This window comes from Triticum urartu, chromosome 5A, assembly GCF_056163025.1.
Source record: "Triticum urartu cultivar PI428250 chromosome 5A, HENAU_Tu73, whole genome shotgun sequence".
In the NCBI taxonomy this organism is placed as follows: domain Eukaryota; kingdom Viridiplantae; phylum Streptophyta; class Magnoliopsida; order Poales; family Poaceae; genus Triticum; species Triticum urartu.
The window spans coordinates 71,625,343-71,652,717 of record NC_141877.1 but is presented as its reverse complement, the minus strand read 5'-3'; the positions used below and the strand labels follow the sequence as shown (position 1 = coordinate 71,652,717).

At 48.1% G+C, this 27,375-nt stretch overlaps 49 non-coding genes and 8 pseudogenes across 49 annotated transcripts; all 57 read left to right on the top strand.

The window, feature by feature from the left end:
* Window positions 1–139: 139 nt before the first annotated feature.
* On the top strand, window positions 140–258 carry LOC147968564 (5S ribosomal RNA). Its single transcript, XR_015606671.1, has one exon. It is a non-coding gene; the product is annotated as a 5S ribosomal RNA (ribosomal RNA).
* Window positions 259–622: 364 nt separating this feature from the next.
* On the top strand, window positions 623–741 carry LOC147968563 (5S ribosomal RNA). The gene has a single exon (XR_015606611.1). It is a non-coding gene; the product is annotated as a 5S ribosomal RNA (ribosomal RNA).
* A 368-nt stretch (window positions 742–1,109) lies between these two features.
* Window positions 1,110–1,228, top strand: LOC147968562 (5S ribosomal RNA). The gene has a single exon (XR_015606153.1). It is a non-coding gene; the product is annotated as a 5S ribosomal RNA (ribosomal RNA).
* A 364-nt stretch (window positions 1,229–1,592) lies between these two features.
* On the top strand, window positions 1,593–1,711 carry LOC147968561 (5S ribosomal RNA). Its single transcript, XR_015605619.1, has one exon. It is a non-coding gene; the product is annotated as a 5S ribosomal RNA (ribosomal RNA).
* Window positions 1,712–2,075: 364 nt separating this feature from the next.
* On the top strand, window positions 2,076–2,184 carry LOC147968560 (5S ribosomal RNA; annotated as a pseudogene).
* A 364-nt stretch (window positions 2,185–2,548) lies between these two features.
* On the top strand, window positions 2,549–2,666 carry LOC147968559 (5S ribosomal RNA). Its single transcript, XR_015606814.1, has one exon. It is a non-coding gene; the product is annotated as a 5S ribosomal RNA (ribosomal RNA).
* A 364-nt stretch (window positions 2,667–3,030) lies between these two features.
* On the top strand, window positions 3,031–3,149 carry LOC147968558 (5S ribosomal RNA). The gene has a single exon (XR_015606142.1). It is a non-coding gene; the product is annotated as a 5S ribosomal RNA (ribosomal RNA).
* Window positions 3,150–3,513: 364 nt separating this feature from the next.
* LOC147968557 (5S ribosomal RNA) lies at window positions 3,514–3,632 on the top strand. The gene has a single exon (XR_015606648.1). It is a non-coding gene; the product is annotated as a 5S ribosomal RNA (ribosomal RNA).
* A 364-nt stretch (window positions 3,633–3,996) lies between these two features.
* LOC147968556 (5S ribosomal RNA) lies at window positions 3,997–4,115 on the top strand. The gene has a single exon (XR_015606131.1). It is a non-coding gene; the product is annotated as a 5S ribosomal RNA (ribosomal RNA).
* Window positions 4,116–4,479: 364 nt separating this feature from the next.
* On the top strand, window positions 4,480–4,598 carry LOC147968555 (5S ribosomal RNA). The gene has a single exon (XR_015606173.1). It is a non-coding gene; the product is annotated as a 5S ribosomal RNA (ribosomal RNA).
* Window positions 4,599–4,962: 364 nt separating this feature from the next.
* LOC147968554 (5S ribosomal RNA) lies at window positions 4,963–5,081 on the top strand. The gene has a single exon (XR_015606670.1). It is a non-coding gene; the product is annotated as a 5S ribosomal RNA (ribosomal RNA).
* Window positions 5,082–5,445: 364 nt separating this feature from the next.
* Window positions 5,446–5,564, top strand: LOC147968553 (5S ribosomal RNA). Its single transcript, XR_015606669.1, has one exon. It is a non-coding gene; the product is annotated as a 5S ribosomal RNA (ribosomal RNA).
* A 364-nt stretch (window positions 5,565–5,928) lies between these two features.
* Window positions 5,929–6,047, top strand: LOC147968552 (5S ribosomal RNA). Its single transcript, XR_015606213.1, has one exon. It is a non-coding gene; the product is annotated as a 5S ribosomal RNA (ribosomal RNA).
* Window positions 6,048–6,411: 364 nt separating this feature from the next.
* LOC147968551 (5S ribosomal RNA) lies at window positions 6,412–6,530 on the top strand. Its single transcript, XR_015606120.1, has one exon. It is a non-coding gene; the product is annotated as a 5S ribosomal RNA (ribosomal RNA).
* A 364-nt stretch (window positions 6,531–6,894) lies between these two features.
* LOC147968550 (5S ribosomal RNA) lies at window positions 6,895–7,013 on the top strand. Its single transcript, XR_015606109.1, has one exon. It is a non-coding gene; the product is annotated as a 5S ribosomal RNA (ribosomal RNA).
* A 364-nt stretch (window positions 7,014–7,377) lies between these two features.
* LOC147968549 (5S ribosomal RNA) lies at window positions 7,378–7,496 on the top strand. The gene has a single exon (XR_015606084.1). It is a non-coding gene; the product is annotated as a 5S ribosomal RNA (ribosomal RNA).
* Window positions 7,497–7,859: 363 nt separating this feature from the next.
* LOC147968548 (5S ribosomal RNA) lies at window positions 7,860–7,978 on the top strand. The gene has a single exon (XR_015606264.1). It is a non-coding gene; the product is annotated as a 5S ribosomal RNA (ribosomal RNA).
* A 364-nt stretch (window positions 7,979–8,342) lies between these two features.
* On the top strand, window positions 8,343–8,461 carry LOC147968547 (5S ribosomal RNA). Its single transcript, XR_015606135.1, has one exon. It is a non-coding gene; the product is annotated as a 5S ribosomal RNA (ribosomal RNA).
* A 364-nt stretch (window positions 8,462–8,825) lies between these two features.
* LOC147968546 (5S ribosomal RNA) lies at window positions 8,826–8,934 on the top strand (annotated as a pseudogene).
* A 364-nt stretch (window positions 8,935–9,298) lies between these two features.
* On the top strand, window positions 9,299–9,417 carry LOC147968545 (5S ribosomal RNA). The gene has a single exon (XR_015606134.1). It is a non-coding gene; the product is annotated as a 5S ribosomal RNA (ribosomal RNA).
* Window positions 9,418–9,781: 364 nt separating this feature from the next.
* Window positions 9,782–9,890, top strand: LOC147968544 (5S ribosomal RNA; annotated as a pseudogene).
* Window positions 9,891–10,254: 364 nt separating this feature from the next.
* LOC147968543 (5S ribosomal RNA) lies at window positions 10,255–10,363 on the top strand (annotated as a pseudogene).
* A 364-nt stretch (window positions 10,364–10,727) lies between these two features.
* LOC147968542 (5S ribosomal RNA) lies at window positions 10,728–10,846 on the top strand. Its single transcript, XR_015606263.1, has one exon. It is a non-coding gene; the product is annotated as a 5S ribosomal RNA (ribosomal RNA).
* A 368-nt stretch (window positions 10,847–11,214) lies between these two features.
* Window positions 11,215–11,323, top strand: LOC147968541 (5S ribosomal RNA; annotated as a pseudogene).
* A 364-nt stretch (window positions 11,324–11,687) lies between these two features.
* LOC147968540 (5S ribosomal RNA) lies at window positions 11,688–11,806 on the top strand. The gene has a single exon (XR_015606098.1). It is a non-coding gene; the product is annotated as a 5S ribosomal RNA (ribosomal RNA).
* Window positions 11,807–12,170: 364 nt separating this feature from the next.
* On the top strand, window positions 12,171–12,289 carry LOC147968539 (5S ribosomal RNA). Its single transcript, XR_015606261.1, has one exon. It is a non-coding gene; the product is annotated as a 5S ribosomal RNA (ribosomal RNA).
* Window positions 12,290–12,653: 364 nt separating this feature from the next.
* Window positions 12,654–12,772, top strand: LOC147968538 (5S ribosomal RNA). Its single transcript, XR_015606482.1, has one exon. It is a non-coding gene; the product is annotated as a 5S ribosomal RNA (ribosomal RNA).
* A 364-nt stretch (window positions 12,773–13,136) lies between these two features.
* Window positions 13,137–13,245, top strand: LOC147968537 (5S ribosomal RNA; annotated as a pseudogene).
* A 364-nt stretch (window positions 13,246–13,609) lies between these two features.
* Window positions 13,610–13,718, top strand: LOC147968536 (5S ribosomal RNA; annotated as a pseudogene).
* A 364-nt stretch (window positions 13,719–14,082) lies between these two features.
* On the top strand, window positions 14,083–14,201 carry LOC147968535 (5S ribosomal RNA). The gene has a single exon (XR_015606087.1). It is a non-coding gene; the product is annotated as a 5S ribosomal RNA (ribosomal RNA).
* Window positions 14,202–14,565: 364 nt separating this feature from the next.
* Window positions 14,566–14,684, top strand: LOC147968534 (5S ribosomal RNA). Its single transcript, XR_015606076.1, has one exon. It is a non-coding gene; the product is annotated as a 5S ribosomal RNA (ribosomal RNA).
* A 364-nt stretch (window positions 14,685–15,048) lies between these two features.
* Window positions 15,049–15,167, top strand: LOC147968533 (5S ribosomal RNA). The gene has a single exon (XR_015606233.1). It is a non-coding gene; the product is annotated as a 5S ribosomal RNA (ribosomal RNA).
* Window positions 15,168–15,531: 364 nt separating this feature from the next.
* LOC147968532 (5S ribosomal RNA) lies at window positions 15,532–15,650 on the top strand. The gene has a single exon (XR_015605809.1). It is a non-coding gene; the product is annotated as a 5S ribosomal RNA (ribosomal RNA).
* A 364-nt stretch (window positions 15,651–16,014) lies between these two features.
* On the top strand, window positions 16,015–16,133 carry LOC147968531 (5S ribosomal RNA). Its single transcript, XR_015606403.1, has one exon. It is a non-coding gene; the product is annotated as a 5S ribosomal RNA (ribosomal RNA).
* A 364-nt stretch (window positions 16,134–16,497) lies between these two features.
* On the top strand, window positions 16,498–16,616 carry LOC147968530 (5S ribosomal RNA). Its single transcript, XR_015606065.1, has one exon. It is a non-coding gene; the product is annotated as a 5S ribosomal RNA (ribosomal RNA).
* A 364-nt stretch (window positions 16,617–16,980) lies between these two features.
* LOC147968529 (5S ribosomal RNA) lies at window positions 16,981–17,099 on the top strand. Its single transcript, XR_015606402.1, has one exon. It is a non-coding gene; the product is annotated as a 5S ribosomal RNA (ribosomal RNA).
* A 364-nt stretch (window positions 17,100–17,463) lies between these two features.
* Window positions 17,464–17,582, top strand: LOC147968528 (5S ribosomal RNA). The gene has a single exon (XR_015606401.1). It is a non-coding gene; the product is annotated as a 5S ribosomal RNA (ribosomal RNA).
* A 364-nt stretch (window positions 17,583–17,946) lies between these two features.
* LOC147968527 (5S ribosomal RNA) lies at window positions 17,947–18,065 on the top strand. Its single transcript, XR_015606807.1, has one exon. It is a non-coding gene; the product is annotated as a 5S ribosomal RNA (ribosomal RNA).
* Window positions 18,066–18,429: 364 nt separating this feature from the next.
* On the top strand, window positions 18,430–18,548 carry LOC147968526 (5S ribosomal RNA). The gene has a single exon (XR_015606601.1). It is a non-coding gene; the product is annotated as a 5S ribosomal RNA (ribosomal RNA).
* Window positions 18,549–18,912: 364 nt separating this feature from the next.
* Window positions 18,913–19,031, top strand: LOC147968525 (5S ribosomal RNA). The gene has a single exon (XR_015605608.1). It is a non-coding gene; the product is annotated as a 5S ribosomal RNA (ribosomal RNA).
* A 364-nt stretch (window positions 19,032–19,395) lies between these two features.
* LOC147968524 (5S ribosomal RNA) lies at window positions 19,396–19,514 on the top strand. Its single transcript, XR_015606400.1, has one exon. It is a non-coding gene; the product is annotated as a 5S ribosomal RNA (ribosomal RNA).
* A 364-nt stretch (window positions 19,515–19,878) lies between these two features.
* LOC147968523 (5S ribosomal RNA) lies at window positions 19,879–19,997 on the top strand. Its single transcript, XR_015606399.1, has one exon. It is a non-coding gene; the product is annotated as a 5S ribosomal RNA (ribosomal RNA).
* A 364-nt stretch (window positions 19,998–20,361) lies between these two features.
* LOC147968522 (5S ribosomal RNA) lies at window positions 20,362–20,480 on the top strand. The gene has a single exon (XR_015606740.1). It is a non-coding gene; the product is annotated as a 5S ribosomal RNA (ribosomal RNA).
* A 364-nt stretch (window positions 20,481–20,844) lies between these two features.
* On the top strand, window positions 20,845–20,963 carry LOC147968521 (5S ribosomal RNA). The gene has a single exon (XR_015606561.1). It is a non-coding gene; the product is annotated as a 5S ribosomal RNA (ribosomal RNA).
* A 364-nt stretch (window positions 20,964–21,327) lies between these two features.
* On the top strand, window positions 21,328–21,446 carry LOC147968520 (5S ribosomal RNA). Its single transcript, XR_015605597.1, has one exon. It is a non-coding gene; the product is annotated as a 5S ribosomal RNA (ribosomal RNA).
* A 364-nt stretch (window positions 21,447–21,810) lies between these two features.
* Window positions 21,811–21,919, top strand: LOC147968519 (5S ribosomal RNA; annotated as a pseudogene).
* Window positions 21,920–22,283: 364 nt separating this feature from the next.
* Window positions 22,284–22,402, top strand: LOC147968518 (5S ribosomal RNA). Its single transcript, XR_015606053.1, has one exon. It is a non-coding gene; the product is annotated as a 5S ribosomal RNA (ribosomal RNA).
* A 364-nt stretch (window positions 22,403–22,766) lies between these two features.
* On the top strand, window positions 22,767–22,885 carry LOC147968517 (5S ribosomal RNA). Its single transcript, XR_015606543.1, has one exon. It is a non-coding gene; the product is annotated as a 5S ribosomal RNA (ribosomal RNA).
* A 364-nt stretch (window positions 22,886–23,249) lies between these two features.
* Window positions 23,250–23,368, top strand: LOC147968516 (5S ribosomal RNA). Its single transcript, XR_015606042.1, has one exon. It is a non-coding gene; the product is annotated as a 5S ribosomal RNA (ribosomal RNA).
* Window positions 23,369–23,732: 364 nt separating this feature from the next.
* On the top strand, window positions 23,733–23,851 carry LOC147968515 (5S ribosomal RNA). Its single transcript, XR_015606505.1, has one exon. It is a non-coding gene; the product is annotated as a 5S ribosomal RNA (ribosomal RNA).
* Window positions 23,852–24,215: 364 nt separating this feature from the next.
* On the top strand, window positions 24,216–24,334 carry LOC147968514 (5S ribosomal RNA). Its single transcript, XR_015605586.1, has one exon. It is a non-coding gene; the product is annotated as a 5S ribosomal RNA (ribosomal RNA).
* A 364-nt stretch (window positions 24,335–24,698) lies between these two features.
* Window positions 24,699–24,817, top strand: LOC147968513 (5S ribosomal RNA). Its single transcript, XR_015606030.1, has one exon. It is a non-coding gene; the product is annotated as a 5S ribosomal RNA (ribosomal RNA).
* Window positions 24,818–25,181: 364 nt separating this feature from the next.
* LOC147968512 (5S ribosomal RNA) lies at window positions 25,182–25,300 on the top strand. Its single transcript, XR_015606560.1, has one exon. It is a non-coding gene; the product is annotated as a 5S ribosomal RNA (ribosomal RNA).
* Window positions 25,301–25,664: 364 nt separating this feature from the next.
* Window positions 25,665–25,783, top strand: LOC147968511 (5S ribosomal RNA). Its single transcript, XR_015606747.1, has one exon. It is a non-coding gene; the product is annotated as a 5S ribosomal RNA (ribosomal RNA).
* A 364-nt stretch (window positions 25,784–26,147) lies between these two features.
* Window positions 26,148–26,266, top strand: LOC147968510 (5S ribosomal RNA). The gene has a single exon (XR_015605814.1). It is a non-coding gene; the product is annotated as a 5S ribosomal RNA (ribosomal RNA).
* A 364-nt stretch (window positions 26,267–26,630) lies between these two features.
* On the top strand, window positions 26,631–26,749 carry LOC147968509 (5S ribosomal RNA). The gene has a single exon (XR_015605575.1). It is a non-coding gene; the product is annotated as a 5S ribosomal RNA (ribosomal RNA).
* A 364-nt stretch (window positions 26,750–27,113) lies between these two features.
* On the top strand, window positions 27,114–27,232 carry LOC147968508 (5S ribosomal RNA). The gene has a single exon (XR_015606019.1). It is a non-coding gene; the product is annotated as a 5S ribosomal RNA (ribosomal RNA).
* The last annotated feature ends 143 nt before the right edge of the window (window positions 27,233–27,375 follow it).

Sequence of the window (27,375 nt, the reverse complement as noted above, 5' to 3'; positions counted from 1 at the left end):
TAGTTGAGCGAGAGAGTAAGTAGTATAGGGCATTATCCATTAGTAGGCGACGGTTGTAATGGTAGTAAGAACGTATAGCCGTCTTTGTAGCGGACGTGGGAGTGGGAAGCATAAGGGATGAAGCCGGGGGTAACATGTCGGATGCGATCATACCAACACTAAAGCACCGGATCCCATCAGAACTCCGAAGTTAAGCGTGCTTGGGCGAGAGTAGTACTAGGATGAGTGACCTCCTGGGAAGTCCTCGTGTTGCATTCCCTTTTTAATTATTTTTGTACGTACGTGAGGAACAGAACGCACGTGCGTGATATATATTAAGCCTGTCATCATATTTTTGACATTTGCGATATGTTTTAGCTCGGAGCTCGTTAGTCACGCGGCTAGGGAGAGTTGGGGCGCGAAAAGCGCGTTGTGAAAGGGGTGTAAAATACGTGTTGCTGCGGTATAGAGGGAGGGGTGGAAATCGTGGTAAACTCGTCTTCGTAGTTGAGCGAGAGAGTAAGTAGTATAGGGCATTATCCATTAGTAGGCGACGGTTGTAATGGTAGTAAGAATGTATAGCCGTCTTTGTAGCGGACGTGGGAGTGGGAAGCATAAGGGATGAAGCCGGGGGTAACATGTCGAATACGATCATACCAGCACTAAAGCACCGGATCCCATCAGAACTCCGAAGTTAAGCGTGCTTGGGTGAGAGTAGTACTAGGATGGGTGACCTCCTGGGAAGTCCTCGTGTTGCATTCCCTTTTTGATTATTTTTGTACGTACGTGAGGAACAGAACGCACGTGCGTGCGTGATATATATTAAGCCTGTCATCATATTTTTGACATTTGCGGTATGTTTTAGCTCGGAGCTCGTTAGTCACGCGGCTAGGGAGAGTTGGGGCGCGAAAAGCGCGTTGTGAAAGGGGTGTAAAATACGTGTTGCTGCGGTATAGAGGGAGGGGTGGAAATCGTGGTAAACTCGTCTTCGTAGTTGAGCGAGAGAGTAAGTAGTATAGGGCATTATCCATTAGTAGGCGACGGTTGTAATGGTAGTAAGAATGTATAGCCGTCTTTGTAGCGGACGTGGGAGTGGGAAGCATAAGGGATGAAGCCGGGGGTAACATGTCGGATGCGATCATACCAGCACTAAAGCACCGGATCCCATCAGAACTCCGAAGTTAAGCGTGCTTGGGCGAGAGTAGTACTAGGATGGGTGACCTCCTGGGAAGTCCTCGTGTTGCATTCCCTTTTTAATTATTTTTGTACGTACGTGAGGAACAGAACGCACGTGCGTGATATATATTAAGCCTGTCATCATATTTTTGACATTTGCGATATGTTTTAGCTCGGAGCTCGTTAGTCACGCGGCTAGGGAGAGTTGGGGCGCGAAAAGCGCGTTGTGAAAGGGGTGTAAAATACGTGTTGCTGCGGTATAGAGGGAGGGGTGGAAATCGTGGTAAACTCGTCTTCGTAGTTGAGCGAGAGAGTAAGTAGTATAAGGCATTATCCATTAGTAGGCGACGGTTGTAATGGTAGTAAGAATGTATAGCCGTCTTTGCAGCGGACGTGGGAGTGGGAAGCATAAGGGATGAAGCCGGGGGTAACATGTCGGATGCGATCATACCGGCACTAAAGCACCGGATCCCATCAGAACTCCGAAGTTAAGCGTGCTTGGGCGAGAGTAGTACTAGGATGGGTGACCTCCTGGGAAGTCCTCGTGTTGCATTCCCTTTTTAATTATTTTTGTACGTACGTGAGGAACAGAACGCACGTGCGTGATATATATTAAGCCTGTCATCATATTTTTGACATTTGCGATATGTTTTAGCTCGGAGCTCGTTAGTCACGCGGCTAGGGAGAGTTGGGGCGCGAAAAGCGCGTTGTGAAAGGGGTGTAAAATACGTGTTGCTGCGGTATAGAGGGAGGGGTGGAAATCGTGGTAAACTCGTCTTCGTAGTTGAGCGAGAGAGTAAGTAGTATAGGGCATTATCCATTAGTAGGCGACGGTTGTAATGGTAGTAAGAATGTATAGCCGTCTTTGTAGCGGACGTGGGAGTGGGAAGCATAAGGGATGAAGCCGGGGGTAACATGTCGGATGCGATCATACCAGCACTAAAGCACCGGATCCCATCAGAACTCCGAAGTTAAGCGTGCTTGGGCGAGAGTAGTACTAGGATGGGTGAAGTCCTCGTGTTGCATTCCCTTTTTAATTATTTTTGTACGTACGTGAGGAACAGAACGCACGTGCGTGATATATATTAAGCCTGTCATCATATTTTTGACATTTGCGATATGTTTTAGCTCGGAGCTCGTTAGTCACGCGGCTAGGGAGAGTTGGGGCGCGAAAAGCGCGTTGTGAAAGGGGTGTAAAATACGTGTTGCTGCGGTATAGAGGGAGGGGTGGAAATCGTGGTAAACTCGTCTTCGTAGTTGAGCGAGAGAGTAAGTAGTATAGGGCATTATCCATTAGTAGGCGACGGTTGTAATGGTAGTAAGAATGTATAGCCGTCTTTGTAGCGGACGTGGGAGTGGGAAGCATAAGGGATGAAGCCGGGGGTAACATGTCGGATGCGATCATACTAGCACTAAAGCACCGAATCCCATCAGAACTCCGAAGTTAAGCGTGCTTGGGCGAGAGTAGTACTAGGATGGTGACCTCCTGGGAAGTCCTCGTGTTGCATTCCCTTTTTAATTATTTTTGTACGTACGTGAGGAACAGAACGCACGTGCGTGATATATATTAAGCCTGTTATCATATTTTTGACATTTGCGATATGTTTTAGCTCGGAGCTCGTTAGTCACGCGGCTAGGGAGAGTTGGGGCGCGAAAAGCGCGTTGTGAAAGGGGTGTAAAATACGTGTTGCTGCGGTATAGAGGGAGGGGTGGAAATCGTGGTAAACTCGTCTTCGTAGTTGAGCGAGAGAGTAAGTAGTATAGGGCATTATCCATTAGTAGGCGACGGTTGTAATGGTAGTAAGAATGTATAGCCGTCTTTGTAGCGGACTTGGGAGTGGGAAGCATAAGGGATGAAGCCGGGGGTAACATGTCGGATGCGATCATACCAGCACTAAAGCACCGGATCCCATCAGAACTCCGAAGTTAAGCGTGCTTGGGCGAGAGTAGTACTAGGATGGGTGACCTCCTGGGAAGTCCTCGTGTTGCATTCCCTTTTTAATTATTTTTGTACGTACGTGAGGAACAGAACGCACGTGCGTGATATATATTAAGCCTGTCATCATATTTTTGACATTTGCGATATGTTTTAGCTCGGAGCTCGTTAGTCACGCGGCTAGGGAGAGTTGGGGCGCGAAAAGCGCGTTGTGAAAGGGGTGTAAAATACGTGTTGCTGCGGTATAGAGGGAGGGGTGGAAATCGTGGTAAACTCGTCTTCGTAGTTGAGCGAGAGAGTAAGTAGTATAGGGCATTATCCATTAGTAGGCGACGGTTGTAATGGTAGTAAGAATGTATAGCCGTCTTTGTAGCGGACGTGGGAGTGGGAAGCATAAGGGATGAAGCCGGGGGTAACATGTCGGATGCGATCATACTAGCACTAAAGCACCGAATCCCATCAGAACTCCGAAGTTAAGCGTGCTTGGGCGAGAGTAGTACTAGGATGGGTGACCTCCTGGGAAGTCCTCGTGTTGCATTCCCTTTTTAATTATTTTTGTACGTACGTGAGGAACAGAACGCACGTGCGTGATATATATTAAGCCTGTCATCATATTTTTGACATTTGCGATATGTTTTAGCTCGGAGCTCGTTAGTCACGCGGCTAGGGAGAGTTGGGGCGCGAAAAGCGCGTTGTGAAAGGGGTGTAAAATACGTGTTGCTGCGGTATAGAGGGAGGGGTGGAAATCGTGGTAAACTCGTCTTCGTAATTGAGCGAGAGAGTAAGTAGTATAGGGCATTATCCATTAGTAGGCGACGGTTGTAATGGTAGTAAGAATGTATAGCCGTCTTTGTAGCGGACTTGGGAGTGGGAAGCATAAGGGATGAAGCCGGGGGTAACATGTCGGATGCGATCATACCAGCACTAAAGCACCGGATCCCATCAGAACTCCGAAGTTAAGCGTGCTTGGGCGAGAGTAGTACTAGGATGGGTGACCTCCTGGGAAGTCCTCGTGTTGCATTCCCTTTTTAATTATTTTTGTACGTACGTGAGGAACAGAACGCACGTGCGTGATATATATTAAGCCTGTCATCATATTTTTGACATTTGCGATATGTTTTAGCTCGGAGCTCGTTAGTCACGCGGCTAGGGAGAGTTGGGGCGCGAAAAGCGCGTTGTGAAAGGGGTGTAAAATACGTGTTGCTGCGGTATAGAGGGAGGGGTGGAAATCGTGGTAAACTCGTCTTCGTAGTTGAGCGAGAGAGTAAGTAGTATAGGGCATTATCCATTAGTAGGCGACGGTTGTAATGGTAGTAAGAATGTATAGCCGTCTTTGTAGCGGACGTGGGAGTGGGAAGCATAAGGGATGAAGCCGGGGGTAACATGTCGGATGCGATCATACCAGCACTAAAGCACCAGATCCCATCAGAACTCCGAAGTTAAGCGTGCTTGGGCGAGAGTAGTACTAGGATGGGTGACCTCCTGGGAAGTCCTCGTGTTGCATTCCCTTTTTAATTATTTTTGTACGTACGTGAGGAACAGAACGCACGTGCGTGATATATATTAAGCCTGTCATCATATTTTTGACATTTGCGATATGTTTTAGCTCGGAGCTCGTTAGTCACGCGGCTAGGGAGAGTTGGGGCGCGAAAAGCGCGTTGTGAAAGGGGTGTAAAATACGTGTTGCTGCGGTATAGAGGGAGGGGTGGAAATCGTGGTAAACTCGTCTTCGTAGTTGAGCGAGAGAGTAAGTAGTATAGGGCATTATCCATTAGTAGGCGACGGTTGTAATGGTAGTAAGAATGTATAGCCGTCTTTGTAGCGGACGTGGGAGTGGGAAGCATAAGGGATGAAGCCGGGGGTAACATGTCGGATGCGATCATACCAACACTAAAGCACCGGATCCCATCAGAACTCCGAAGTTAAGCGTGCTTGGGCGAGAGTAGTACTAGGATGAGTGACCTCCTGGGAAGTCCTCGTGTTGCATTCCCTTTTTAATTATTTTTGTACGTACGTGAGGAACAGAACGCAGGTGCGTGATATATATTAAGCCTGTCATCATATTTTTGACATTTGCGATATGTTTTAGCTCGGAGCTCGTTAGTCACGCGGCTAGGGAGAGTTGGGGCGCGAAAAGCGCGTTGTGAAAGGGGTGTAAAATACGTGTTGCTGAGGTATAGAGGGAGGGGTGGAAATCGTGGTAAACTCGTCTTCGTAGTTGAGCGAGAGAGTAAGTAGTATAGGGCATTATCCATTAGTAGGCGACGGTTGTAATGGTAGTAAGAATGTATAGCCGTCTTTGTAGCGGACGTGGGAGTGGGAAGCATAAGGGATGAAGCCGGGGGTAACATGTCGGATGCGATCATACCAACACTAAAGCACCGGATCCCATCAGAACTCCGAAGTTAAGCGTGCTTGGGCGAGAGTAGTACTAGGATGAGTGACCTCCTGGGAAGTCCTCGTGTTGCATTCCCTTTTTAATTATTTTTGTACGTACGTGAGGAACAGAACGCACGTGCGTGATATATATTAAGCCTGTCATCATATTTTTGACATTTGCGATATGTTTTAGCTCGGAGCTCGTTAGTCACGCGGCTAGGGAGAGTTGGGGCGCGAAAAGCGCGTTGTGAAAGGGGTGTAAAATACGTGTTGCTGCGGTATAGAGGGAGGGGTGGAAATCGTGGTAAACTCGTCTTCGTAGTTGAGCGAGAGAGTAAGTAGTATAGGGCATTATCCATTAGTAGGCGACGGTTGTAATGGTAGTAAGAATGTATAGCCGTCTTTGTAGCGGACGTGGGAGTGGGAAGCATAAGGGATGAAGCCGGGGGTAACATGTCGGATGCGATCATACCAGCACTAAAGCACCGGACCCCATCAGAACTCCGAAGTTAAGCGTGCTTGGGCGAGAGTAGTACTAGGATGGGTGACCTCCTGGGAAGTCCTCGTGTTGCATTCCCTTTTTAATTATTTTTATACGTACGTGAGGAACAGAACGCACGTGCGTGATATATATTAAGCCTGTCATCATATTTTTGACATTTGCGATATGTTTTAGCTCGGAGCTCGTTAGTCACGCGGCTAGGGAGAGTTGGGGCGCGAAAAGCGCGTTGTGAAAGGGGTGTAAAATACGTGTTGCTGCGGTATAGAGGGAGGGGTGGAAATCGTGGTAAACTCGTCTTCGTAGTTGAGCGAGAGAGTAAGTAGTATAGGGCATTATCCATTAGTAGGCGACGGTTGTAATGTTAGTAAGAATGTATAGCCGTCTTTGTAGCGGACGTGGGAGTGGGAAGCATAAGGGATGAAGCCGGGGGTAACATGTCGGATGCGATCATACCAGCACTAAAGCACCGGATCCCATCAGAACTCCGAAGTTAAGCGTGCTTGGGCGAGAGTAGTACTAGGATGGGTGACCTCCTGGGAAGTCCTCGTGTTGCATTCCCTTTTTAATTATTTTTGTACGTACGTGAGGAACAGAACGCACGTGCGTGATATATATTAAGCCTGTCATCATATTTTTGACATTTGCGATATGTTTTAGCTCGGAGCTCGCTAGTCACGCGGCTAGGGAGAGTTGGGGCGCGAAAAGCGCGTTGTGAAAGGGGTGTAAAATACGTGTTGCTGCGGTATAGAGGGAGGGGTGGAAATCGTGGTAAACTCGTCTTCGTAGTTGAGCGAGAGAGTAAGTAGTATAGGGCATTATCCATTAGTAGGCGACGGTTGTAATGGTAGTAAGAATGTATAGCCGTCTTTGCAGCGGACGTGGGAGTGGGAAGCATAAGGGATGAAGCCGGGGGTAACATGTCGGATGCGATCATACCAGCACTAAAGCACCGGATCCCATCAGAACTCCGAAGTTAAGCGTGCTTGGGCGAGAGTAGTACTAGGATGGGTGACCTCCTGGGAAGTCCTCGTGTTGCATTCCCTTTTTAATTATTTTTGTACGTACGTGAGGAACAGAACGCACGTGCGTGATATATATTAAGCCTTTCATCATATTTTTGACATTTGCGATATGTTTTAGCTCCGAGCTCGTTAGTCACGCGGCTAGGGAGAGTTGGGGCGCGAAAAGCGCGTTGTGAAAGGGGTGTAAAATACGTGTTGCTGCGGTATAGAGGGAGGGGTGGAAATCGTGGTAAACTCGTCTTCGTAGTTGAGCGAGAGAGTAAGTAGTATAGGGCATTATCCATTAGTAGGCGACGGTTGTAATGGTAGTAAGAATGTATAGCCGTCTTTGCAGCGGACGTGGGAGTGGGAAGCATAAGGGATGAAGCCGGGGGTAACATGTCGGATGCGATCATACCAGCACTAAAGCACCGGATCCCATCAGAACTTCGAAGTTAAGCGTGCTTGGGCGAGAGTAGTACTAGGATGGGTGACCTCCTGGGAAGTCCTCGTGTTGCATTCCCTTTTTAATTATTTTTGTACGTACGTGAGGAACAGAACGCACGTGCGTGATATATATTAAGCCTGTCATCATATTTTTGACATTTGCGATATGTTTTAGCTCGGAGCTCGTTAGTCACGCGGCTAGGGAGAGTTGGGGCGCGAAAAGCGCGTTGTGAAAGGGTGTAAAATACGTGTTGCTGCGGTATAGAGGGAGGGGTGGAAATCGTGGTAAACTCGTCTTCGTAGTTGAGCGAGAGAGTAAGTAGTATAGGGCATTATCCATTAGTAGGCGACGGTTGTAATGGTAGTAAGAATGTATTGCCGTCTTTGTAGCGGACGTGGGAGTGGGAAGCATAAGGGATGAAGCCGGGGGTAACATGTCGGATGCGATCATACCAGCACTAAAGCACCGGATCCCATCAGAACTCCAAAGTTAAGCGTGCTTGGGCGAGAGTAGTACTAGGATGGGTGACCTCCTGGGAAGTCCTCGTGTTGCATTCCCTTTTTAATTATTTTTGTACGTACGTGAGGAACAGAACGCACGTGCGTGATATATATTAAGCCTGTCATCATATTTTTGACATTTGCGATATGTTTTAGCTCGGAGCTCGTTAGTCACGCGGCTAGGGAGAGTTGGGGCGCGAAAAGCGCGTTGTGAAAGGGGTGTAAAATACGTGTTGCTGCGGTATAGAGGGAGGGGTGGAAATCGTGGTAAACTCGTCTTCGTAGTTGAGCGAGAGAGTAAGTAGTATAGGGCATTATCCATTAGTAGGCGACGGTTGTAATGGTAGTAAGAATGTATAGCCGTCTTTGTAGCGGACGTGGGAGTGGGAAGCATAAGGGATGAAGCCGGGGGTAACATGTCGGATGCGATCATACCAGCACTAAAGCACCGGATCCCATCAGAACTCCGAAGTTAAGCGTGCTTGGGCGAGAGTAGTACTAGGAGGGGTGACCTCCTGGGAAGTCCTCGTGTTGCATTCCCTTTTTAATTATTTTTGTACGTACGTGAGGAACAGAACGCACGTGCGTGATATATATTAAGCCTGTCATCATATTTTTGACATTTGCGATATGTTTTAGCTCGGAGCTCGTTAGTCACGCGGCTAGGGAGAGTTGGGGCGCGAAAAGCGCGTTGTGAAAGGGGTGTAAAATACGTGTTGCTGCGGTATAGAGGGAGGGGTGGAAATCGTGGTAAACTCGTCTTCGTAGTTGAGCGAGAGAGTAAGTAGTATAGGGCATTATCCATTAGTAGGCGACGGTTCTAATGGTAGTAAGAATGTATAGCCGTCTTTGTAGCGGACGTGGGAGTGGGAAGCATAAGGGATGAAGCCGGGGGTAACATGTCGGATGCGATCATACCAGCACTAAAGCACCGGATCCCATCAGAACTCCGAAGTTAAGCGTGCTTGGGCGAGAGTAGTACTAGGATGGGTGAAGTCCTCGTGTTGCATTCCCTTTTTAATTATTTTTGTACGTACGTGAGGAACAGAACGCACGTGCGTGATATATATTAAGCCTGTCATCATATTTTTGACATTTGCGATATGTTTTAGCTCGGAGCTCGTTAGTCACGCGGCTAGGGAGAGTTGGGGCGCGAAAAGCGCGTTGTGAAAGGGGTGTAAAATACGTGTTGCTGCGGTATAGAGGGAGGGGTGGAAATCGTGGTAAACTCGTCTTCGTAGTTGAGCGAGAGAGTAAGTAGTATAGGGCATTATCCATTAGTAGGCGACGGTTGTAATGGTAGTAAGAATGTATAGCCGTCTTTGTAGCGGACGTGGGAGTGGGAAGCATAAGGGATGAAGCCGGGGGTAACATGTCGGATGCGATCATACCAGCACTAAAGCACCGGATCCCATCAGAACTCCGAAGTTAAGCGTGCTTGGGCGAGAGTAGTACTAGGAGGGGTGACCTCCTGGGAAGTCCTCGTGTTGCATTCCCTTTTTAATTATTTTTGTACGTACGTGAGGAACAGAACGCACGTGCGTGATATATATTAAGCCTGTCATCATATTTTTGACATTTGCGATATGTTTTAGCTTGGAGCTCGTTAGTCACGCGGCTAGGGAGAGTTGGGGCGCGAAAAGCGCGTTGTGAAAGGGGTGTAAAATACGTGTTGCTGCGGTATAGAGGGAGGGGTGGAAATCGTGGTAAACTCGTCTTCGTAGTTGAGCGAGAGAGTAAGTAGTATAGGGCATTATCCATTAGTAGGCGACGGTTGTAATGGTAGTAAGAATGTATAGCCGTCTTTGTAGCGGACGTGGGAGTGGGAAGCATAAGGGATGAAGCCGGGGGTAACATGTCGGATGCGATCATACCAGCACTAAAGCACCGGATCCCATCAGAACTCCGAAGTTAAGCGTGCTTGGGCGAGAGTAGTACTAGGATGGGTGAAGTCCTCGTGTTGCATTCCCTTTTTAATTATTTTTGTACGTACGTGAGGAACAGAACGCACGTGCGTGATATATATTAAGCATGTCATCATATTTTTGACATTTGCGATATGTTTTAGCTCGGAGCTCGTTAGTCACGCGGCTAGGGAGAGTTGGGGCGCGAAAAGCGCGTTGTGAAAGGGGTGTAAAATACGTGTTGCTGCGGTATAGAGGGAGGGGTGGAAATCGTGGTAAACTCGTCTTCGTAGTTGAGCGAGAGAGTAAGTAGTATAGGGCATTATCCATTAGTAGGCGACGGTTGTAATGGTAGTAAGAATGTATAGCCGTCTTTGTAGCGGACGTGGGAGTGGGAAGCATAAGGGATGAAGCCGGGGGTAACATGTCGGATGCGATCATACCAGCACTAAAGCACCGGATCCCATCAGAACTCCGAAGTTAAGCGTGCTTGGGCGAGAGTAGTACTAGGATGGGTGAAGTCCTCGTGTTGCATTCCCTTTTTAATTATTTTTGTACGTACGTGAGGAACAGAACGCACGTGCGTGATATATATTAAGCCTGTCATCATATTTTTGACATTTGCGATATGTTTTAGCTCGGAGCTCGTTAGTCACGCGGCTAGGGAGAGTTGGGGCGCGAAAAGCGCGTTGTGAAAGGGGTGTAAAATACGTGTTGCTGCGGTATAGAGGGAGGGGTGGAAATCGTGGTAAACTCGTCTTCGTAGTTGAGCGAGAGAGTAAGTAGTATAGGGCATTATCCATTAGTAGGCGACGGTTGTAATGGTAGTAAGAATGTATAGCCGTCTTTGCAGCGGACGTGGGAGTGGGAAGCATAAGGGATGAAGCCGGGGGTAACATGTCGGATGCGATCATACCAGCACTAAAGCACCGGATCCCATCAGAACTCCAAAGTTAAGCGTGCTTGGGCGAGAGTAGTACTAGGATGGGTGACCTCCTGGGAAGTCCTCGTGTTGCATTCCCTTTTTAATTATTTTTGTACGTACGTGAGGAACAGAACGCACGTGCGTGCGTGATATATATTAAGCCTGTCATCATATTTTTGACATTTGCGATATGTTTTAGCTCGGAGCTCGTTAGTCACGCGGCTAGGGAGAGTTGGGGCGCGAAAAGCGCGTTGTGAAAGGGGTGTAAAATACGTGTTGCTGCGGTATAGAGGGAGGGGTGGAAATCGTGGTAAACTCGTCTTCGTAGTTGAGCGAGAGAGTAAGTAGTATAGGGCATTATCCATTAGTAGGCGACGGTTGTAATGGTAGTAAGAATGTATAGCCGTCTTTGCAGCGGACGTGGGAGTGGGAAGCATAAGGGATGAAGCCGGGGGTAACATGTCGGATGCGATCATACCAGCACTAAAGCACCGGATCCCATCAGAACTCCGAAGTTAAGCGTGCTTGGGCGAGAGTAGTACTAGGATGGGTGAAGTCCTCGTGTTGCATTCCCTTTTTAATTATTTTTGTACGTACGTGAGGAACAGAACGCACGTGCGTGATATATATTAAGCCTGTCATCATATTTTTGACATTTGCGATATGTTTTAGCTCGGAGCTCGTTAGTCACGCGGCTAGGGAGAGTTGGGGCGCGAAAAGCGCGTTGTGAAAGGGGTGTAAAATACGTGTTGCTGCGGTATAGAGGGAGGGGTGGAAATCGTGGTAAACTCGTCTTCGTAGTTGAGCGAGAGAGTAAGTAGTATAGGGCATTATCCATTAGTAGGCGACGGTTGTAATGGTAGTAAGAATGTATAGCCGTCTTTGTAGCGGACGTGGGAGTGGGAAGCATAAGGGATGAAGCCGGGGGTAACATGTCGGATGCGATCATACCAGCACTAAAGCACCGGATCCCATCAGAACTCCGAAGTTAAGCGTGCTTGGGCGAGAGTAGTACTAGGATGGGTGACCTCCTGGGAAGTCCTCGTGTTGCATTCCCTTTTTAATTATTTTTGTACGTACGTGAGGAACAGAACGCACGTGCATGATATATATTAAGCCTGTCATCATATTTTTGACATTTGCGATATGTTTTAGCTCGGAGCTCGTTAGTCACGCGGCTAGGGAGAGTTGGGGCGCGAAAAGCGCGTTGTGAAAGGGGTGTAAAATACGTGTTGCTGCGGTATAGAGGGAGGGGTGGAAATCGTGGTAAACTCGTCTTCGTAGTTGAGCGAGAGAGTAAGTAGTATAGGGCATTATCCATTAGTAGGCGACGGTTGTAATGGTAGTAAGAATGTATAGCCGTCTTTGTAGCGGACGTGGGAGTGGGAAGCATAAGGGATGAAGCCGGGGGTAACATGTCGGATGCGATCATACCAGCACTAAAGCACCGGATCCCATCAGAACTCCAAAGTTAAGCGTGCTTGGGCGAGAGTAGTACTAGGATGGGTGACCTCCTGGGAAGTCCTCGTGTTGCATTCCCTTTTTAATTATTTTTGTACGTACGTGAGGAACAGAACGCACGTGCGTGATATATATTAAGCCTGTCATCATATTTTTGACATTTGCGATATGTTTTAGCTCGGAGCTCGTTAGTCACGCGGCTAGGGAGAGTTGGGGCGCGAAAAGCGCGTTGTGAAAGGGGTGTAAAATACGTGTTGCTGCGGTATAGAGGGAGGGGTGGAAATCGTGGTAAACTCGTCTTCGTAGTTGAGCGAGAGAGTAAGTAGTATAGGGCATTATCCATTAGTAGGCGACGGTTGTAATGGTAGTAAGAATGTATAGCCGTCTTTGTAGCGGACGTGGGAGTGGGAAGCATAAGGGATGAAGCCGGGGGTAACATGTCGGATGCGATCATACCAGCACTAAAGCACCGGATCCTATCAGAACTCCGAAGTTAAGCGTGCTTGGGCGAGAGTAGTACTAGGATGGGTGACCTCCTGGGAAGTCCTCGTGTTGCATTTCCTTTTTAATTATTTTTGTACGTACGTGAGGAACAGAACGCACGTGCATGATATATATTAAGCCTGTCATCATATTTTTGACATTTGCGATATGTTTTAGCTCGGAGCTCGTTAGTCACGCGGCTAGGGAGAGTTGGGGCGCGAAAAGCGCGTTGTGAAAGGGGTGTAAAATACGTGTTGCTGCGGTATAGAGGGAGGGGTGGAAATCGTGGTAAACTCGTCTTCGTAGTTGAGCGAGAGAGTAAGTAGTATAGGGCATTATCCATTAGTAGGCGACGGTTCTAATGGTAGTAAGAATGTATAGCCGTCTTTGTAGCGGACGTGGGAGTGGGAAGCATAAGGGATGAAGCCGGGGGTAACATGTCGGATGCGATCATACCAGCACTAAAGCACCGGATCCCATCAGAACTCCGAAGTTAAGCGTGCTTGGGCGAGAGTAGTACTAGGATGGGTGAAGTCCTCGTGTTGCATTCCCTTTTTAATTATTTTTGTACGTACGTGAGGAACAGAACGCACGTGCGTGATATATATTAAGCCTGTCATCATATTTTTGACATTTGCGATATGTTTTAGCTCGGAGCTCGTTAGTCACGCGGCTAGGGAGAGTTGGGGCGCGAAAAGCGCGTTGTGAAAGGGGTGTAAAATACGTGTTGCTGCGGTATAGAGGGAGGGGTGGAAATCGTGGTAAACTCGTCTTCGTAGTTGAGCGAGAGAGTAAGTAGTATAGGGCATTATCCATTAGTAGGCGACGGTTGTAATGGTAGTAAGAATGTATAGCCGTCTTTGTAGCGGACGTGGGAGTGGGAAGCATAAGGGATGAAGCCGGGGGTAACATGTCGGATGCGATCATACCAGCACTAAAGCACCGGATCCCATCAGAACTCCGAAGTTAAGCGTGCTTGGGCGAGAGTAGTACTAGGATGGGTGAAGTCCTCGTGTTGCATTCCCTTTTTAATTATTTTTATACGTACGTGAGGAACAGAACGCACGTGCGTGATATATATTAAGCCTGTCATCATATTTTTGACATTTGCGATATGTTTTAGCTCGGAGCTCATTAGTCACGCGGCTAGGGAGAGTTGGGGCGCGAAAAGCGCGTTGTGAAAGGGGTGTAAAATACGTGTTGCTGCGGTATAGAGGGAGGGGTGGAAATCGTGGTAAACTCGTCTTCGTAGTTGAGCGAGAGAGTAAGTAGTATAGGGCATTATCCATTAGTAGGCGACGGTTGTAATGGTAGTAAGAATGTATAGCCGCCTTTGTAGCGGACGTGGGAGTGGGAAGCATAAGGGATGAAGCCGGGGGTAACATGTCGGATGCGATCATACCAGCACTAAAGCACCGGATCCCATCAGAACTCCGAAGTTAAGCGTGCTTGGGCGAGAGTAGTACTAGGATGGGTGACCTCCTGGGAAGTCCTCGTGTTGCATTCCCTTTTTAATTATTTTTGTACGTACGTGAGGAACAGAACGCACGTGCGTGATATATATTAAGCCTGTCATCATATTTTTGACATTTGCGATATGTTTTAGCTCGGAGCTCGTTAGTCACGCGGCTAGGGAGAGTTGGGGCGCGAAAAGCGCGTTGTGAAAGGGGTGTAAAATACGTGTTGCTGCGGTATAGAGGGAGGGGTGGAAATCGTGGTAAACTCGTCTTCGTAGTTGAGCGAGAGAGTAAGTAGTATAGGGCATTATCCATTAGTAGGCGACGGTTGTAATGGTAGTAAGAATGTATAGCCGTCTTTGCAGCGGACGTGGGAGTGGGAAGCATAAGGGATGAAGCCGGGGGTAACATGTCGGATGCGATCATACCAGCACTAAAGCACCGGATCCCATCAGAACTCCGAAGTTAAGCGTGCTTGGGCGAGAGTAGTACTAGGATGGGTGACCTCCTGGGAAGTCCTCGTGTTGCATTCCCTTTTTAATTATTTTTGTACGTACGTGAGGAACAGAACGCACGTGCGTGATATATATTAAGCCTGTCATCATATTTTTGACATTTGCGATATGTTTTAGCTCGGAGCTCGTTAGTCACGCGGCTAGGGAGATTTGGGGCGCGAAAAGCGCGTTGTGAAAGGGGTGTAAAATACGTGTTGCTGCGGTATAGAGGGAGGGGTGGAAATCGTGGTAAACTCGTCTTCGTAGTTGAGCGAGAGAGTAAGTAGTATAGGGCATTATCCATTAGTAGGCGACGGTTGTAATGGTAGTAAGAATGTATAGCCGTCTTTGTAGCGGACGTGGGAGTGGGAAGCATAAGGGATGAAGCCGGGGGTAACATGTCGGATGCGATCATACCAGCACTAAAGCACCGGATCCCATCAGAACTCCGAAGTTAAGCGTGCTTGGGCGAGAGTAGTACTAGGATGGGTGACCTCCTCGGAAGTCCTCGTGTTGCATTCCCTTTTTAATTATTTTTGTACGTACGTGAGGAACAGAACGCACGTGCGTGATATATATTAAGCCTGTCATCATATTTTTGACATTTGCGATATGTTTTAGCTCGGAGCTCGTTAGTCACGCGGCTAGGGAGAGTTGGGGCGCGAAAAGCGCGTTGTGAAAGGGGTGTAAAATACGTGTTGCTGCGGTATAGAGGGAGGGGTGGAAATCGTGGTAAACTCGTCTTCGTAGTTGAGCGAGAGAGTAAGTAGTATAGGGCATTATCCATTAGTAGGCGACGGTTGTAATGGTAGTAAGAATGTATAGCCGTCTTTGCAGCGGACGTGGGAGTGGGAAGCATAAGGGATGAAGCCGGGGGTAACATGTCGGATGCGATCATACCAGCACTAAAGCACCGGATCCCATCAGAACTCCGAAGTTAAGTGTGCTTGGGCGAGAGTAGTACTAGGATGGGTGACCTCCTGGGAAGTCCTCGTGTTGCATTCCCTTTTTAATTATTTTTGTACGTACGTGAGGAACAGAACGCACGTGCGTGATATATATTAAGCCTGTCATCATATTTTTGACATTTGCGATATGTTTTAGCTCGGAGCTCGTTAGTCACGCGGCTAGGGAGATTTGGGGCGCGAAAAGCGCGTTGTGAAAGGGGTGTAAAATACGTGTTGCTGCGGTATAGAGGGAGGGGTGGAAATCGTGGTAAACTCGTCTTCGTAGTTGAGCGAGAGAGTAAGTAGTATAGGGCATTATCCATTAGTAGGCGACGGTTGTAATGGTAGTAAGAATGTATAGCCGTCTTTGCAGCGGACGTGGGAGTGGGAAGCATAAGGGATGAAGCCGGGGGTAACATGTCGGATGCGATCATACCAGCACTAAAGCACCGGATCCCATCAGAACTCCGAAGTTAAGCGTGCTTGGGCGAGAGTAGTACTAGGATGGGTGACCTCCTGGGAAGTCCTCATGTTGCATTCCCTTTTTAATTATTTTTGTACGTACGTGAGGAACAGAACGCACGTGCGTGATATATATTAAGCCTGTCATCATATTTTTGACATTTGCGATATGTTTTAGCTCGGAGCTCGTTAGTCACGCGGCTAGGGAGAGTTGGGGCGCGAAAAGCGCGTTGTGAAAGGGGTGTAAAATACGTGTTGCTGCGGTATAGAGGGAGGGGTGGAAATCGTGGTAAACTCGTCTTCGTAGTTGAGCGAGAGAGTAAGTAGTATAGGGCATTATCCATTAGTAGGCGACGGTTGTAATGGTAGTAAGAATGTATAGCCGTCTTTGCAGCGGACGTGGGAGTGGGAAGCATAAGGGATGAAGCCGGGGGTAACATGTCGGATGCGATCATACCAGCACTAAAGCACCGGATCCCATCAGAACTCCGAAGTTAAGCGTGCTTGGGCGAGAGTAGTACTAGGATGGGTGACCTCCTGGGAAGTCCTCGTGTTGCATTCCCTTTTTAATTATTTTTGTACGTACGTGAGGAACAGAACGCACGTGCGTGATATATATTAAGCCTGTCATCATATTTTTGACATTTGCGATATGTTTTAGCTCGGAGCTCGTTAGTCACGCGGCTAGGGAGAGTTGGGGCGCGAAAAGCGCGTTGTGAAAGGGGTGTAAAATACGTGTTGCTGCGGTATAGAGGGAGGGGTGGAAATCGTGGTAAACTCGTCTTCGTAGTTGAGCGAGAGAGTAAGTAGTATAGGGCATTATCCATTAGTAGGCGACGGTTGTAATGGTAGTAAGAATGTATAGCCGTCTTTGCAGCGGACGTGGGAGTGGGAAGCATAAGGGATGAAGCCGAGGGTAACATGTCGGATGCGATCATACCAGCACTAAAGCACCGGATCCCATCAGAACTCCGAAGTTAAGCGTGCTTGGGCGAGAGTAGTACTAGGATGGGTGACCTCCTGGGAAGTCCTCATGTTGCATTCCCTTTTTAATTATTTTTTAACGTACGTGAGGAACAGAACGCACGTGCGTGATATATATTAAGCCTGTCATCATATTTTTGACATTTGCGATATGTTTTAGCTCGGAGCTCGTTAGTCACGCGGCTAGGGAGAGTTGGGGCGCGAAAAGCGCGTTGTGAAAGGGGTGTAAAATACGTGTTGCTGCGGTATAGAGGGAGGGGTGGCAATCGTGGTAAACTCGTCTTCGTAGTTGAGCGAGAGAGTAAGTAGTATAGGGCATTATCCATTAGTAGGCGACGGTTGTAATGGTAGTAAGAATGTATAGCCGTCTTTGCAGCGGACGTGGGAGTGGGAAGCATAAGGGATGAAGCCGGGGGTAACATGTCGGATGCGATCATACCAGCACTAAAGCACCGGATCCCATCAGAACTCCGAAGTTAAGCGTGCTTGGGCGAGAGTAGTACTAGGATGGGTGACCTCCTGGGAAGTCCTCATGTTGCATTCCCTTTTTAATTATTTTTGTACGTACGTGAGGAACAGAAAGCACGTGCGTGATATATATTAAGCCTGTCATCATATTTTTTACATTTGCGATATGTTTTAGCTCGGAGCTCGTTAGTCACGCGGCTAGGGAGAGTTGGGGCGCGAAAAGCGCGTTGTGAAAGGGGTGTAAAATACGTGTTGCTGCGGTATAGAGGGAGGGGTGGAAATCGTGGTAAACTCGTCTTCGTAGTTGAGCGAGAGAGTAAGTAGTATAGGGCATTATCCATTAGTAGGCGACGGTTGTAATGGTAGTAAGAATGTATAGCCGTCTTTGCAGCGGACGTGGGAGTGGGAAGCATAAGGGATGAGGCCGGGGGTAACATGTCGGATGCGATCATACCAGCACTAAAGCTCCGGATCCCATCAGAACTCCGAAGTTAAGCGTGCTTGGTTGAGAGTAGTACTAGGATGGGTGATCTCCTGGGAAGTCCTCATGTTGCATTACCTTTTTAATTATTTTTGTACGTACGTGAGGAACAGAACGCACGTGCGTGATATATATTAAGCCTGTCATCATATTTTTGACATTTGCGATATGTTTTAGCTCGGAGCTCGTTAGTCACGCGGCTAGGGAGAGTTGGGGCGCGAAAAGCGCGTTGTGAAAGGGGTGTAAAATACGTGTTGCTGCGATATAGAGGTAGGGGTGGAAATCGTGGTAAACTCGTCTTCGTAGTTGAGCGAGAGAGTAAGTAGTATAGGGCATTATCCATTAGTAGGCGACGGTTGTAATGGTAGTAAGAATGTATAGCCGTCTTTGCAGCGGACGTGGGAGTGGGAAGCATAAGGGATGAAGCCGGGGGTAACATGTCGGATGCGATCATACCAGCACTAAAGCATCGGATCCCATCAGAACTCCAAAGTTAAGCGTGCTTGGGCGAGAGTAGTACTAGGATGGGTGACCTCCTGGGAAGTCCTCGTGTTGCATTCCCTTTTTAATTATTTTTGTACGTACGTGAGGAACAGAACGCACGTGCGTGATATATATTAAGCCTGTCATCATATTTTTGACATTTGCGATATGTTTTAGCTCGGAGCTCGTTAGTCACGCGGCTAGGGAGAGTTGGGGCGCGAAAAGCGCGTTGTGAAAGGGGTGTAGAATACGTGCTGCTGCGGTATAGAGGGAGGGGTGGAAATCGTGGTAAACTCGTCTTCGTAGTTGAGCGAGAGAGTAAGTAGTATAGGGCATTATCCATTAGTAGGCGACGGTTGTAATGGTAGTAAGAATGTATAGCCGTCTTTGTAGCGGACGTGGGAGTGGGAAGCATAAGGGATGAAGCCGGGGGTAACATGTCGGATGCGATCATACCGGCACTAAAGCACCGGATCCCATCAGAACTCCGAAGTTAAGCGTGCTTGGGCGAGAGTAGTACTAGGATGGGTGACCTCCTGGGAAGTCCTCGTGTTGCATTCCCTTTTTAATTATTTTTGTACGTACGTGAGGAACAGAACGCACGTGCGTGATATATATTAAGCCTGTCATCATATTTTTGACATTTGCGATATGTTTTAGCTCGGAGCTCGTTAGTCACGCGTCTAGGGAGAGTTGGGGCGCGAAAAGCGCGTTGTGAAAGGGGTGTAAAATACGTGTTGCTGTGGTATAGAGGGAGGGGTGGAAATCGTGGTAAACTCGTCTTCGTAGTTGAGCGAGAGAGTAAGTAGTATAGGGCATTATCCATTAGTAGGCGACGTTTGTAATGGTAGTAAGAATGTATAGCCGTCTTTGTAGCGGACGTGGGAGTGGGAAGCATAAGGGATGAAGCCGGGGGTAACATGTCGGATGCGATCATACCAGCACTAAAGCACCGGATCCCATCAGAACTCCGAAGTTAAGCGTGCTTGGGCGAGAGTAGTACTAGGATGGGTGACCTCCTGGGAAGTCCTCATGTTGCATTCCCTTTTTAATTATTTTTGTACGTACGTGAGGAACAGAACGCACGTGCGTGATATATATTAAGCCTGTCATCATATTTTTGACATTTGCGATATGTTTTAGCTCGGAGCTCGTTAGTCACGCGGCTAGGGAGAGTTGGGGCGCGAAAAGCGCGTTGTGAAAGGGGTGTAAAATACGTGTTGCTGCGGTATAGAGGGAGGGGTGGAAATCGTGGTAAACTCGTCTTCGTAGTTGAGCGAGAGAGTAAGTAGTATAGGGCATTATCCATTAGTAGGCGACGGTTGTAATGGTAGTAAGAATGTATAGCCGTCTTTGCAGCGGACGTGGGAGTGGGAAGCATAAGGGATGAAGCCGGGGGTAACATGTCGGATGCGATCATACCAGCACTAAAGCACCGGATCCCATCAGAACTCCGAAGTTAAGCGTGCTTGGGCGAGAGTAGTACTAGGATGGGTGACCTCCTGGGAAGTCCTCATGTTGCATTCCCTTTTTAATTATTTTTGTACGTACGTGAGGAACAGAACGCACGTGCGTGATATATATTAAGCCTGTCATCATATTTTTGACATTTGCGATATGTTTTAGCTCGGAGCTCGTTAGTCACGCGGCTAGGGAGAGTTGGGGCGCGAAAAGCGCGTTGTGAAAGGGGTGTAAAATACGTGTTGCTGCGGTATAGAGGGAGGGGTGGAAATCGTGGTAAACTCGTCTTCGTAGTTGAGCGAGAGAGTAAGTAGTATAGGGCATTATCCATTAGTAGGCGACGGTTGTAATGGTAGTAAGAATGTATAGCCGTCTTTGCAGCGGACGTGGGAGTGGGAAGCATAAGGGATGAGGCCGGGGGTAACATGTCGGATGCGATCATACCAGCACTAAAGCTCCGGATCCCATCAGAACTCCGAAGTTAAGCGTGCTTGGTTGAGAGTAGTACTAGGATGGGTGATCTCCTGGGAAGTCCTCATGTTGCATTCCCTTTTTAATTATTTTTGTACGTACGTGAGGAACAGAACGCACGTGCGTGATATATATTAAGCCTGTCATCATATTTTTGACATTTGCGATATGTTTTAGCTCGGAGCTCGTTAGTCACGCGGCTAGGGAGAGTTGGGGCGCGAAAAGCGCGTTGTGAAAGGGGTGTAAAATACGTGTTGCTGCGATATAGAGGGAGGGGTGGAAATCGTGGTAAACTCGTCTTCGTAGTTGAGCGAGAGAGTAAGTAGTATAGGGCATTATCCATTAGTAGGCGACGGTTGTAATGGTAGTAAGAATGTATAGCCGTCTTTGCAGCGGACGTGGGAGTGGGAAGCATAAGGGATGAAGTCGGGGGTAACATGTCGGATGCGATCATACCAGCACTAAAGCACCGGATCCCATCAGAACTCCAAAGTTAAGCGTGCTTGGGCGAGAGTAGTACTAGGACGGGTGACCTCCTGGGAAGTCCTCGTGTTGCATTCCCTTTTTAATTATTTTTGTACGTACGTGAGGAACAGAACGCACGTGCGTGATATATATTAAGCCTGTCATCATATTTTTGACATTTGCGATATGTTTTAGCTCGGAGCTCGTTAGTCACGCGGCTAGGGAGAGTTGGGGCGCGAAAAGCGCGTTGTGAAAGGGGTGTAGAATACGTGCTGCTGCGGTATAGAGGGAGGGGTGGAAATCGTGGTAAACTCGTCTTCGTAGTTGAGCGAGAGAGTAAGTAGTATAGGGCATTATCCATTAGTAGGCGACGGTTGTAATGGTAGTAAGAATGTATAGCCGTCTTTGTAGCGGACGTGGGAGTGGGAAGCATAAGGGATGAAGCCGGGGGTAACATGTCGGATGCGATCATACCGGCACTAAAGCACCGGATCCCATCAGAACTCCGAAGTTAAGCGTGCTTGGGCGAGAGTAGTACTAGGATGGGTGACCTCCTGGGAAGTCCTCGTGTTGCATTCCCTTTTTAATTATTTTTGTACGTACGTGAGGAACAGAACGCACGTGCGTGATATATATTAAGCCTGTCATCATATTTTTGACATTTGCGATATGTTTTAGCTCGGAGCTCGTTAGTCACGCGTCTAGGGAGAGTTGGGGCGCGAAAAGCGCGTTGTGAAAGGGGTGTAAAATACGTGTTGCTGCGGTATAGAGGGAGGGGTGGAAATCGTGGTAAACTCGTCTTCGTAGTTGAGCGAGAGAGTAAGTAGTATAGGGCATTATCCATTAGTAGGTGACGTTTGTAATGGTAGTAAGAATGTATAGCCGTCTTTGTAGCGGACGTGGGAGTGGGAAGCATAAGGGATGAAGCCGGGGGTAACATGTCGGATGCGATCATACCAGCACTAAAGCACCGGATCCCATCAGAACTCCGAAGTTAAGCGTGCTTGGGCGAGAGTAGTACTAGGATGGGTGAAGTCCTCGTGTTGCATTCCCTTTTTAATTATTTTTGTACATACGTGAGGAACAGAACGCACGTGCGTGATATATATTAAGCCTGTCATCATATTTTTGACATTTGCGATATGTTTTAGCTCGGAGCTCGTTACTCACGCGGCTAGGGAGAGTTGGGGCGCGAAAAGCGCGTTGTGAAAGGGGTGTAAAATACGTGCTGCTGCGGTATAGAGGGAGGGGTGGAAATCGTGGTAAACTCGTCTTCGTAGTTGAGCGAGAGAGTAAGTAGTATAGGGCATTATCCATTAGTAGGCGACGGTTGTAATGGTAGTAAGAATGTATAGCCGTCTTTGTAGCGGACGTGGGAGTGGGAAGCATAAGGGATGAAGCCGGGGGTAACATGTCGGATGCGATCATACCAGCACTAAAGCACCGGATCCCATCAGAACTCCGAAGTTAAGCGTGCTTGGGCGAGAGTAGTACTAGGATGGGTGACCTCCTGGGAAGTCCTCGTGTTGCATTCCCTTTTTAATTATTTTTGTACGTACGTGAGGAACAGAACGCACGTGCGTGATATATATTAAGCCTGTCATCATATTTTTGACATTTGCGATATGTTTTAGCTCGGAGCTCGTTAGTCACGCGGCTAGGGAGAGTTGGGGCGCGAAAAGCGCGTTGTGAAAGGGGTGTAAAATACGTGCTGCTGCGGTATAGAGGGAGGGGTGGAAATCGTGGTAAACTCGTCTTCGTAGTTGAGCGAGAGAGTAAGTAGTATAGGGCATTATCCATTAGTAGGCGACGGTTGTAATGGTAGTAAGAATGTATAGCCGTCTTTGTAGCGGACGTGGGAGTGGGAAGCATAAGGGATGAAGCCGGGGGTAACATGTCGGATGCGATCATACCAGCACTAAAGCACCGTATCCCATCAGAACTCCGAAGTTAAGCGTGCTTGGGCGAGAGTAGTACTAGGATGGGTGACCTCCTGGGAAGTCCTCGTGTTGCATTCCCTTTTTAATTATTTTTGTACGTACGTGAGGAACAGAACGCACGTGCGTGATATATATTAAGCCTGTCATCATATTTTTGACATTTGCGATATGTTTTAGCTCGGAGCTCGTTAGTCACGCGGCTAGGGAGAGTTGGGGCGCGAAAAGCGCGTTGTGAAAGGGGTGTAAAATACGTGCTGCTGCGGTATAGAGGGAGGGGTGGAAATCGTGGTAAACTCGTCTTCGTAGTTGAGCGAGAGAGTAAGTAGTATAGGGCATTATCCATTAGTAGGCGACGGTTGTAATGGTAGTAAGAATGTATAGCCGTCTTTGTAGCGGACGTGGGAGTGGGAAGCATAAGGGATGAAGCCGGGGGTAACATGTCGGATGCGATCATACCAGCACTAAAGCACCGGATCCCATCAGAACTCCGAAGTTAAGCGTGCTTGGGCGAGAGTAGTACTAGGATGGGTGACCTCCTGGGAAGTCCTCGTGTTGCATTCCCTTTTTAATTATTTTTGTACGTACGTGAGGAACAGAACGCACGTGCGTGATATATATTAAGCATGTCATCATATTTTTGACATTTGCGATATGTTTTAGCTCGGAGCTCGTTAGTCACGCGGCTAGGGAGAGTTGGGGCGCGAAAAGCGCGTTGTGAAAGGGGTGTAAAATACGTGCTGCTGCGGTATAGAGGGAGGGGTGGAAATCGTGGTAAACTCGTCTTCGTAGTTGAGCGAGAGAGTAAGTAGTATAGGGCATTATCCATTAGTAGGCGACGGTTGTAATGGTAGTAAGAATGTATAGCCGTCTTTGTAGCGGACGTGGGAGTGGGAAGCATAAGGGATGAAGCCGGGGGTAACATGTCGGATCCGATCATACCAGCACTAAAGCACCGGATCCCATCAGAACTCCGAAGTTAAGCGTGCTTGGGCGAGAGTAGTACTAGGATGGGTGACCTCCTGGGAAGTCCTCGTGTTGCATTCCCTTTTTAATTATTTTTGTACGTACGTGAGGAACAGAACGCACGTGCGTGATATATATTAAGCCTGTCATCATATTTTTGACATTTGCGATATGTTTTAGCTCGGAGCTCGTTAGTCACGCGGCTAGGGAGAGTTGGGGCGCGAAAAGCGCGTTGTGAAAGGGGTGTAAAATACGTGCTGCTGCGGTATAGAGGGAGGGGTGGAAATCGTGGTAAACTCGTCTTCGTAGTTGAGCGAGAGAGTAAGTAGTATAGGGCATTATCCATTAGTAGGCGACGGTTGTAATGGTAGTAAGAATGTATAGCCGTCTTTGTAGCGGACGTGGGAGTGGGAAGCATAAGGGATGAAGCCGGGGGTAACATGTCGGATGCGATCATACCGGCACTAAAGCACCGGATCCCATCAGAACTCCGAAGTTAAGCGTGCTTGGGCGAGAGTAGTACTAGGATGGGTGACCTCCTGGGAAGTCCTCGTGTTGCATTCCCTTTTTAATTATTTTTGTACGTACGTGAGGAACAGAACGCACGTGCGTGATATATATTAAGCCTGTCATCATATTTTTGACATTTGCGATATGTTTTAGCTCGGAGCTCGTTAGTCACGCGTCTAGGGAGAGTTGGGGCGCGAAAAGCGCGTTGTGAAAGGGGTGTAAAATACGTGTTGCTGCGGTATAGAGGGAGGGGTGGAAATCGTGGTAAACTCGTCTTCGTAGTTGAGCGAGAGAGTAAGTAGTATAGGGCATTATCCATTAGTAGGCGACGGTTGTAATGGTAGTAAGAATGTATAGCCGTCTTTGTAGCGGACGTGGGAGTGGGAAGCATAAGGGATGAAGCCGGGGGTAACATGTCGGATGCGATCATACCAGCACTAAAGCACCGGATCCCATCAGAACTCCGAAGTTAAGCGTGCTTGGGCGAGAGTAGTACTAGGATGGGTGACCTCCTGGGAAGTCCTCGTGTTGCATTCCCTTTTTAATTATATTTGTACGTACGTGAGGAACAGAACGCACGTGCGTGATATATATTAAGCCTGTCATCATATTTTTGACATTTGCGATATGTTTTAGCTCGGAGCTCGTTAGTCACGCGGCTAGGGAGAGTTGGGGCGCGAAAAGCGCGTTGTGAAAGGGGTGTAAAATACGTGCTGCTGCGGTATAGAGGGAGGGGTGGAAATCGTGGTAAACTCGTCTTCGTAGTTGAGCAAGAGAGTAAGTAGTATAGGGCATTATCCATTAGAAGGCGACGGTTGTAATGGTAGTAAGAATGTATAGCCGTCTTTGTAGCGGACGTGGGAGTGGGAAGCATAAGGGATGAGGCCGGGGGTAACATGTCGGATGCGATCATACCGGCACTAAAGCACCGGATCCCATCAGAACTCCGAAGTTAAGCGTGCTTGGTTGAGAGTAGTACTAGGATGGGTGACCTCCTGGGAAGTCCTCGTGTTGCATTCCCTTTTTAATTATTTTTGTACGTACGTGAGGAATAGAACGCACGTGCGTGATATATATTAAGCCTGTCATCATATTTTTGACATTTGCGATATGTTTTAGCTCGGAGCTCGTTAGTCACGCGGCTAGGGAGAGTTGGGGCGCGAAAAGCGCGTTGTGAAAGGGGTGTAAAATACGTGCTGCTGCGGTATAGAGGGAGGGGTGGAAATCGTGGTAAACTCGTCTTCGTAGTTGAGCGAGAGAGTAAGTAGTATAGGGCATTATCCATTAGTAGGCGACGGTTGTAATGGTAGTAAGAATGTATAGCCGTCTTTGCAGCGGACGTGGGAGTGGGAAGCATAAGGGATGAAGCCGGGGGTAACATGTCGGATGCGATCATACCAGCACTAAAGCACCGGATCCCATCGGAACTCCAAAGTTAAGCGTGCTTGGTTGAGAGTAGTACTAGGATGGGTGACCTCCTGGGAAGTCCTCATGTTGCATTCCCTTTTTAATTATTTTTGTACGTACGTGAGGAACAGAACGCACGTGCGTGATATATATTAAGCCTGTCATCATATTTTTGACATTTGCGATATGTTTTAGCTCGGAGCTCGTTAGTCACGCGGCTAGGGAGAGTTGGGGCGCGAAAAGCGCGTTGTGAAAGGGGTGTAAAATACGTGTTGCTGCGGTATAGAGGGAGGGGTGGAAATCGTGGTAAACTCGTCTTCGTAGTTGAGCGAGAGAGTAAGTAGTATAGGGCATTATCCATTAGTAGGCGACGGTTGTAATGGTAATAAGAATGTATAGCCGTCTTTGTAGCGGACGTGGGAGTGGGAAGCATAAGGGATGAAGCCGGGGGTAACATGTCGGATGCGATCATACCAGCACTAAAGCACCGGATCCCATCGGAACTCCGAAGTTAAGCGTGCTTGGGCGAGAGTAGTACTAGGATGGGTGACCTCCTGGGAAGTCCTCGTGTTGCATTCCCTTTTTAATTATTTTTGTACGTACGTGAGGAACAGAACGCACGTGCGTGATATATATTAAGCCTGTCATCATATTTTTGACATTTGCGATATGTTTTAGCTCGGAGCTCGCTAGTCACGCGGCTAGGGAGAGTTGGGGCGCGAAAAGCGCGTTGTGAAAGGGGTGTAAAATACGTGTTGCTGCGGTATAGAGGGAGGGGTGGAAATCGTGGTAAACTCGTCTTCGTAGTTGAGCGAGAGAGTAAGTAGTATAGGGCATTATCCATTAGTAGGCGACGGTTGTAATGGTAGTAAGAATGTATAGCCGTCTTTGCAGCGGACATGGGAGTGGGAAGCATAAGGGATGAAGCCGGGGGTAACATGTCGGATGCGATCATACCGGCACTAAAGCACCGGATCCCATCAGAACTCCGAAGTTAAGCGTGCTTGGGCGAGAGTAGTACTAGGATGGGTGACCTCCTGGGAAGTCCTCGTGTTGCATTCCCTTTTTAATTATTTTTGTACGTACGTGAGGAACAGAACGCACGTGCGTGATATATATTAAGCCTGTCATCATATTTTTGACATTTGCGATATGTTTTAGCTCGGAGCTCGCTAGTCACGCGGCTAGGGAGAGTTGGGGCGCGAAAAGCGCGTTGTGAAAGGGGTGTAAAATACGTGTTGCTGCGGTATAGAGGGAGGGGTGGAAATCGTGGTAAACTCGTCTTCGTAGTTGAGCGAGAGAGTAAGTAGTATAGCGCATTATCCATTAGTAGGCGACGGTTGTAATGGTAGTAAGAATGTATAGCCGTCTTTGCAGCGGACGTGGGAGTGGGAAGCATAAGGGATGAGGCCGGGGGTAACATGTCGGATGCGATCATACCAGCACTAAAGCACCGGATCCCATCAGAACTCCGAAGTTAAGCGTGCTTGGGCGAGAGTAGTACTAGGATGGGTGACCTCCTGGGAAGTCCTCGTGTTGCATTCCCTTTTTAATTATTTTTGTACGTACGTGAGGAACAGAACGCACGTGCGTGATATATATTAAGCCTGTCATCATATTTTTGACATTTGCGATATGTTTTAGCTCGGAGCTCGTTAGTCACGCGGCTAGGGAGAGTTGGGGCGCGA